Source organism: Schistocerca nitens, unplaced genomic scaffold, assembly GCF_023898315.1.
Source record: "Schistocerca nitens isolate TAMUIC-IGC-003100 unplaced genomic scaffold, iqSchNite1.1 HiC_scaffold_89, whole genome shotgun sequence".
In the NCBI taxonomy this organism is placed as follows: domain Eukaryota; kingdom Metazoa; phylum Arthropoda; class Insecta; order Orthoptera; family Acrididae; genus Schistocerca; species Schistocerca nitens.
The window spans coordinates 24913-30912 of NW_026045634.1; the positions used below are offsets into that span (position 1 = coordinate 24913).

The window sequence follows — 6000 nt, forward strand, 5'->3', positions numbered from 1 at the left end:
GACGGCGAGAGAGATGCGACACCTGTCCACCTGTGGTCAACAGACTTGGAGGACTGCAAGACACTGCCAGGGAGATGAATGCAGCTACCCACTCTGGTTAGTGTCCTAACAGCGCAGGCACGTTTCGTTTGCCCGTATACATATAATGGAGATCGCGTCTGACGCAGTGGGCTGAGCTTTGCTGTGTACCGGGCGGGTGCAGTCGCGAGAACTGCTTCCCCGGGCGCCTCCGCGGCCGTGATCGTCTAGTGGTTAGGACATTGCGTTGTGGCCGCAAAAACCCAGGTTCGAATCCTGGTCACGGCAATTTTGAAGGTTTTGCCTTGCTGTTGCTGCAATCATGATCGTCACCCAGTGTTTGAAATCACAATGCTCTCATCACTTTACACTCATGTTCCGCACGCCGCAGGTTGCACTACCATTTCATTATCAGCAACAAGAAATTCGGCCGCCCCAGGGCGTGGGTAGCTGCCTGAGAGGTTAAATATATAGTCGAAAGGGGCAGTTGTTTGAGGTGCGATGCATGAGCAGCGAGTCGCAGCACAACAGGAAACTGTGTCGTGCACTGTTTTCTAGAGACGCGGGGAACGCTGGCGCAGGTAGCGTGGCCGAGCGGTCTAAGGCGCTGGTTTAAGGCACCAGTCTCTTCGGAGGCGTGGGTTCGAATCCCACCGCTGCCAATTTTTACTTCTCGTTTTTGTGCCATTGCGCTGTGTTCTCGTGGGGTAGAACGCAGCTCCTGCGGCGGCCGCGTCGCGTAGGTAGCGTGGCCGAGCGGTCTAAGGCGCTGGTTTCAGGCACCAGTCTCTTCGGAGGCGTGGGTTCGAATCCCACCGCTGCCAACGTTTTCTGTCTCGAAAACAGGAGCACTGATTTCCCGCGAAGGAAATAGCGCAGCAAAGCGTGAGCGTCGCTCTCTTAAACTGTCGTAGCACAGTGCGCGGTGTAACAACAGGATTCACCGGCGCAGTTTGGTCTCATGATTGCTGGCGTTCGTCTCCACGAGATACGTCCAGAGCATGCCGTTCTACGAAGTGGAAGCGTTAATTTTTGCAGATGTCGTCAAGTAGCGGGTGGACGCTCACCGTGTTTGTTGGAGGAGTGCGTGTGTCGTTATCCGGTGTCGTCTAGTGGCTAGGATACCTGGCTCTCACCCAGGAGGCCCGGGTTCGATTCCCGGTACCGGAAATCCACCATTTTGTTGCTCCTCTTAGGCGACTTGTCCCGACTTTGCTCGACTGACGCTACGCTGACGCTTGCAGAAAAGCACGTTAAGTATGAATGACGGCCACAAGTGACGGCGAGAGAGATGCGACACCTGTCCACCTGTGGTCAACAGACTTGGAGGACTGCAAGACACTGCCAGGGAGATGAATGCAGCTACCCACTCTGGTTAGTGTCCTAACAGCGCAGGCACGTTTCGTTTGCCCGTATACATATAATGGAGATCGCGTCTGACGCAGTGGGCTGAGCTTTGCTGTGTACCGGGCGGGTGCAGTCGCGAGAACTGCTTCCCCGGGCGCCTCCGCGGCCGTGATCGTCTAGTGGTTAGGACATTGCGTTGTGGCCGCAAAAACCCAGGTTCGAATCCTGGTCACGGCAATTTTGAAGGTTTTGCCTTGCTGTTGCTGCAATCATGATCGTCACCCAGTGTTTGAAATCACAATGCTCTCATCACTTTACACTCATGTTCCGCACGCCGCAGGTTGCACTACCATTTCATTATCAGCAACAAGAAATTCGGCCGCCCCAGGGCGTGGGTAGCTGCCTGAGAGGTTAAATATATAGTCGAAAGGGGCAGTTGTTTGAGGTGCGATGCATGAGCAGCGAGTCGCAGCACAACAGGAAACTGTGTCGTGCACTGTTTTCTAGAGACGCGGGGAACGCTGGCGCAGGTAGCGTGGCCGAGCGGTCTAAGGCGCTGGTTTAAGGCACCAGTCTCTTCGGAGGCGTGGGTTCGAATCCCACCGCTGCCAATTTTTACTTCTCGTTTTTGTGCCATTGCGCTGTGTTCTCGTGGGGTAGAACGCAGCTCCTGCGGCGGCCGCGTCGCGTAGGTAGCGTGGCCGAGCGGTCTAAGGCGCTGGTTTCAGGCACCAGTCTCTTCGGAGGCGTGGGTTCGAATCCCACCGCTGCCAACGTTTTCTGTCTCGAAAACAGGAGCACTGATTTCCCGCGAAGGAAATAGCGCAGCAAAGCGTGAGCGTCGCTCTCTTAAACTGTCGTAGCACAGTGCGCGGTGTAACAACAGGATTCACCGGCGCAGTTTGGTCTCATGATTGCTGGCGTTCGTCTCCACGAGATACGTCCAGAGCATGCCGTTCTACGAAGTGGAAGCGTTAATTTTTGCAGTTGTCGTCAAGTAGCGGGTGGACGCTCACCGTGTTTGTTGGAGGAGTGCGTGTGTCGTTATCCGGTGTCGTCTAGTGGCTAGGATACCTGGCTCTCACCCAGGAGGCCCGGGTTCGATTCCGGTACCGGAAATCCACCATTTTGTTGCTCCTCTTAGGCGACTTGTCCCGACTTTGCTCGACTGACGCTACGCTGACGCTTGCAGAAAAGCACGTTAAGTATGAATGACGGCCACAAGTGACGGCGAGAGAGATGCGACACCTGTCCACCTGTGGTCAACAGACTTGGAGGACTGCAAGACACTGCCAGGGAGATGAATGCAGCTACCCACTCTGGTTAGTGTCCTAACAGCGCAGGCACGTTTCGTTTGCCCGTATACATATAATGGAGATCGCGTCTGACGCAGTGGGCTGAGCTTTGCTGTGTACCGGGCGGGTGCAGTCGCGAGAACTGCTTCCCCGGGCGCCTCCGCGGCCGTGATCGTCTAGTGGTTAGGACATTGCGTTGTGGCCGCAAAAACCCAGGTTCGAATCCTGGTCACGGCAATTTTGAAGGTTTTGCCTTGCTGTTGCTGCAATCATGATCGTCACCCAGTGTTTGAAATCACAATGCTCTCATCACTTTACACTCATGTTCCGCACGCCGCAGGTTGCACTACCATTTCATTATCAGCAACAAGAAATTCGGCCGCCCCAGGGCGTGGGTAGCTGCCTGAGAGGTTAAATATATAGTCGAAAGGGGCAGTTGTTTGAGGTGCGATGCATGAGCAGCGAGTCGCAGCACAACAGGAAACTGTGTCGTGCACTGTTTTCTAGAGACGCGGGGAACGCTGGCGCAGGTAGCGTGGCCGAGCGGTCTAAGGCGCTGGTTTAAGGCACCAGTCTCTTCGGAGGCGTGGGTTCGAATCCCACCGCTGCCAATTTTTACTTCTCGTTTTTGTGCCATTGCGCTGTGTTCTCGTGGGGTAGAACGCAGCTCCTGCGGCGGCCGCGTCGCGTAGGTAGCGTGGCCGAGCGGTCTAAGGCGCTGGTTTCAGGCACCAGTCTCTTCGGAGGCGTGGGTTCGAATCCCACCGCTGCCAACGTTTTCTGTCTCGAAAACAGGAGCACTGATTTCCCGCGAAGGAAATAGCGCAGCAAAGCGTGAGCGTCGCTCTCTTAAACTGTCGTAGCACAGTGCGCGGTGTAACAACAGGATTCACCGGCGCAGTTTGGTCTCATGATTGCTGGCGTTCGTCTCCACGAGATACGTCCAGAGCATGCCGTTCTACGAAGTGGAAGCGTTAATTTTTGCAGTTGTCGTCAAGTAGCGGGTGGACGCTCACCGTGTTTGTTGGAGGAGTGCGTGTGTCGTTATCCGGTGTCGTCTAGTGGCTAGGATACCTGGCTCTCACCCAGGAGGCCCGGGTTCGATTCCCGGTACCGGAAATCCACCATTTTGTTGCTCCTCTTAGGCGACTTGTCCCGACTTTGCTCGACTGACGCTACGCTGACGCTTGCAGAAAAGCACGTTAAGTATGAATGACGGCCACAAGTGACGGCGAGAGAGATGCGACACCTGTCCACCTGTGGTCAACAGACTTGGAGGACTGCAAGACACTGCCAGGGAGATGAATGCAGCTACCCACTCTGGTTAGTGTCCTAACAGCGCAGGCACGTTTCGTTTGCCCGTATACATATAATGGAGATCGCGTCTGACGCAGTGGGCTGAGCTTTGCTGTGTACCGGGCGGGTGCAGTCGCGAGAACTGCTTCCCCGGGCGCCTCCGCGGCCGTGATCGTCTAGTGGTTAGGACATTGCGTTGTGGCCGCAAAAACCCAGGTTCGAATCCTGGTCACGGCAATTTTGAAGGTTTTGCCTTGCTGTTGCTGCAATCATGATCGTCACCCAGTGTTTGAAATCACAATGCTCTCATCACTTTACACTCATGTTCCGCACGCCGCAGGTTGCACTACCATTTCATTATCAGCAACAAGAAATTCGGCCGCCCCAGGGCGTGGGTAGCTGCCTGAGAGGTTAAATATATAGTCGAAAGGGGCAGTTGTTTGAGGTGCGATGCATGAGCAGCGAGTCGCAGCACAACAGGAAACTGTGTCGTGCACTGTTTTCTAGAGACGCGGGGAACGCTGGCGCAGGTAGCGTGGCCGAGCGGTCTAAGGCGCTGGTTTAAGGCACCAGTCTCTTCGGAGGCGTGGGTTCGAATCCCACCGCTGCCAATTTTTACTTCTCGTTTTTGTGCCATTGCGCTGTGTTCTCGTGGGGTAGAACGCAGCTCCTGCGGCGGCCGCGTCGCGTAGGTAGCGTGGCCGAGCGGTCTAAGGCGCTGGTTTCAGGCACCAGTCTCTTCGGAGGCGTGGGTTCGAATCCCACCGCTGCCAACGTTTTCTGTCTCGAAAACAGGAGCACTGATTTCCCGCGAAGGAAATAGCGCAGCAAAGCGTGAGCGTCGCTCTCTTAAACTGTCGTAGCACAGTGCGCGGTGTAACAACAGGATTCACCGGCGCAGTTTGGTCTCATGATTGCTGGCGTTCGTCTCCACGAGATACGTCCAGAGCATGCCGTTCTACGAAGTGGAAGCGTTAATTTTTGCAGTTGTCGTCAAGTAGCGGGTGGACGCTCACCGTGTTTGTTGGAGGAGTGCGTGTGTCGTTATCCGGTGTCGTCTAGTGGCTAGGATACCTGGCTCTCACCCAGGAGGCCCGGGTTCGATTCCCGGTACCGGAAATCCACCATTTTGTTGCTCCTCTTAGGCGACTTGTCCCGACTTTGCTCGACTGACGCTACGCTGACGCTTGCAGAAAAGCACGTTAAGTATGAATGACGGCCACAAGTGACGGCTGAGAGAGATGCGACACCTGTCCACCTGTGGTCAACAGACTTGGAGGACTGCAAGACACTGCCAGGGAGATGAATGCAGCTACCCACTCTGGTTAGTGTCCTAACAGCGCAGGCACGTTTCGTTTGCCCGTATACATATAATGGAGATCGCGTCTGACGCAGTGGGCTGAGCTTTGCTGTGTACCGGGCGGGTGCAGTCGCGAGAACTGCTTCCCCGGGCGCCTCCGCGGCCGTGATCGTCTAGTGGTTAGGACATTGCGTTGTGGCCGCAAAAACCCAGGTTCGAATCCTGGTCACGGCAATTTTGAAGGTTTTGCCTTGCTGTTGCTGCAATCATGATCGTCACCCAGTGTTTGAAATCACAATGCTCTCATCACTTTACACTCATGTTCCGCACGCCGCAGGTTGCACTACCATTTCATTATCAGCAACAAGAAATTCGGCCGCCCCAGGGCGTGGGTAGCTGCCTGAGAGGTTAAATATATAGTCGAAAGGGGCAGTTGTTTGAGGTGCGATGCATGAGCAGCGAGTCGCAGCACAACAGGAAACTGTGTCGTGCACTGTTTTCTAGAGACGCGGGGAACGCTGGCGCAGGTAGCGTGGCCGAGCGGTCTAAGGCGCTGGTTTAAGGCACCAGTCTCTTCGGAGGCGTGGGTTCGAATCCCACCGCTGCCAATTTTTACTTCTCGTTTTTGTGCCATTGCGCTGTGTTCTCGTGGGGTAGAACGCAGCTCCTGCGGCGGCCGCGTCGCGTAGGTAGCGTGGCCGAGCGGTCTAAGGCGCTGGTTTCAGGCACCAGTCTCTTCGGAGG

General features: G+C 55.4%; 17 non-coding genes across 17 annotated transcripts; all 17 read left to right on the top strand.

Moving 5' to 3' along the window:
- The first annotated feature begins 234 nt into the window (after window positions 1-234).
- Window positions 235-306, top strand: Trnah-gug (transfer RNA histidin (anticodon GUG)). The gene has a single exon. It is a non-coding gene; the product is annotated as a tRNA-His (tRNA).
- A 292-nt stretch (window positions 307-598) lies between these two features.
- Window positions 599-680, top strand: Trnal-aag (transfer RNA leucine (anticodon AAG)). Its single transcript has one exon. It is a non-coding gene; the product is annotated as a tRNA-Leu (tRNA).
- Window positions 681-760: 80 nt separating this feature from the next.
- On the top strand, window positions 761-842 carry Trnal-cag (transfer RNA leucine (anticodon CAG)). The gene has a single exon. It is a non-coding gene; the product is annotated as a tRNA-Leu (tRNA).
- A 274-nt stretch (window positions 843-1116) lies between these two features.
- Window positions 1117-1188, top strand: Trnae-cuc (transfer RNA glutamic acid (anticodon CUC)). The gene has a single exon. It is a non-coding gene; the product is annotated as a tRNA-Glu (tRNA).
- A 342-nt stretch (window positions 1189-1530) lies between these two features.
- Window positions 1531-1602, top strand: Trnah-gug (transfer RNA histidin (anticodon GUG)). The gene has a single exon. It is a non-coding gene; the product is annotated as a tRNA-His (tRNA).
- A 292-nt stretch (window positions 1603-1894) lies between these two features.
- Window positions 1895-1976, top strand: Trnal-aag (transfer RNA leucine (anticodon AAG)). The gene has a single exon. It is a non-coding gene; the product is annotated as a tRNA-Leu (tRNA).
- An 80-nt stretch (window positions 1977-2056) lies between these two features.
- Window positions 2057-2138, top strand: Trnal-cag (transfer RNA leucine (anticodon CAG)). Its single transcript has one exon. It is a non-coding gene; the product is annotated as a tRNA-Leu (tRNA).
- Window positions 2139-2825: 687 nt separating this feature from the next.
- Window positions 2826-2897, top strand: Trnah-gug (transfer RNA histidin (anticodon GUG)). Its single transcript has one exon. It is a non-coding gene; the product is annotated as a tRNA-His (tRNA).
- Window positions 2898-3189: 292 nt separating this feature from the next.
- Trnal-aag (transfer RNA leucine (anticodon AAG)) lies at window positions 3190-3271 on the top strand. The gene has a single exon. It is a non-coding gene; the product is annotated as a tRNA-Leu (tRNA).
- An 80-nt stretch (window positions 3272-3351) lies between these two features.
- Trnal-cag (transfer RNA leucine (anticodon CAG)) lies at window positions 3352-3433 on the top strand. The gene has a single exon. It is a non-coding gene; the product is annotated as a tRNA-Leu (tRNA).
- A 274-nt stretch (window positions 3434-3707) lies between these two features.
- Window positions 3708-3779, top strand: Trnae-cuc (transfer RNA glutamic acid (anticodon CUC)). Its single transcript has one exon. It is a non-coding gene; the product is annotated as a tRNA-Glu (tRNA).
- A 342-nt stretch (window positions 3780-4121) lies between these two features.
- Window positions 4122-4193, top strand: Trnah-gug (transfer RNA histidin (anticodon GUG)). Its single transcript has one exon. It is a non-coding gene; the product is annotated as a tRNA-His (tRNA).
- A 292-nt stretch (window positions 4194-4485) lies between these two features.
- On the top strand, window positions 4486-4567 carry Trnal-aag (transfer RNA leucine (anticodon AAG)). Its single transcript has one exon. It is a non-coding gene; the product is annotated as a tRNA-Leu (tRNA).
- An 80-nt stretch (window positions 4568-4647) lies between these two features.
- Window positions 4648-4729, top strand: Trnal-cag (transfer RNA leucine (anticodon CAG)). Its single transcript has one exon. It is a non-coding gene; the product is annotated as a tRNA-Leu (tRNA).
- Window positions 4730-5003: 274 nt separating this feature from the next.
- Window positions 5004-5075, top strand: Trnae-cuc (transfer RNA glutamic acid (anticodon CUC)). Its single transcript has one exon. It is a non-coding gene; the product is annotated as a tRNA-Glu (tRNA).
- A 343-nt stretch (window positions 5076-5418) lies between these two features.
- Window positions 5419-5490, top strand: Trnah-gug (transfer RNA histidin (anticodon GUG)). The gene has a single exon. It is a non-coding gene; the product is annotated as a tRNA-His (tRNA).
- A 292-nt stretch (window positions 5491-5782) lies between these two features.
- On the top strand, window positions 5783-5864 carry Trnal-aag (transfer RNA leucine (anticodon AAG)). The gene has a single exon. It is a non-coding gene; the product is annotated as a tRNA-Leu (tRNA).
- The last annotated feature ends 136 nt before the right edge of the window (window positions 5865-6000 follow it).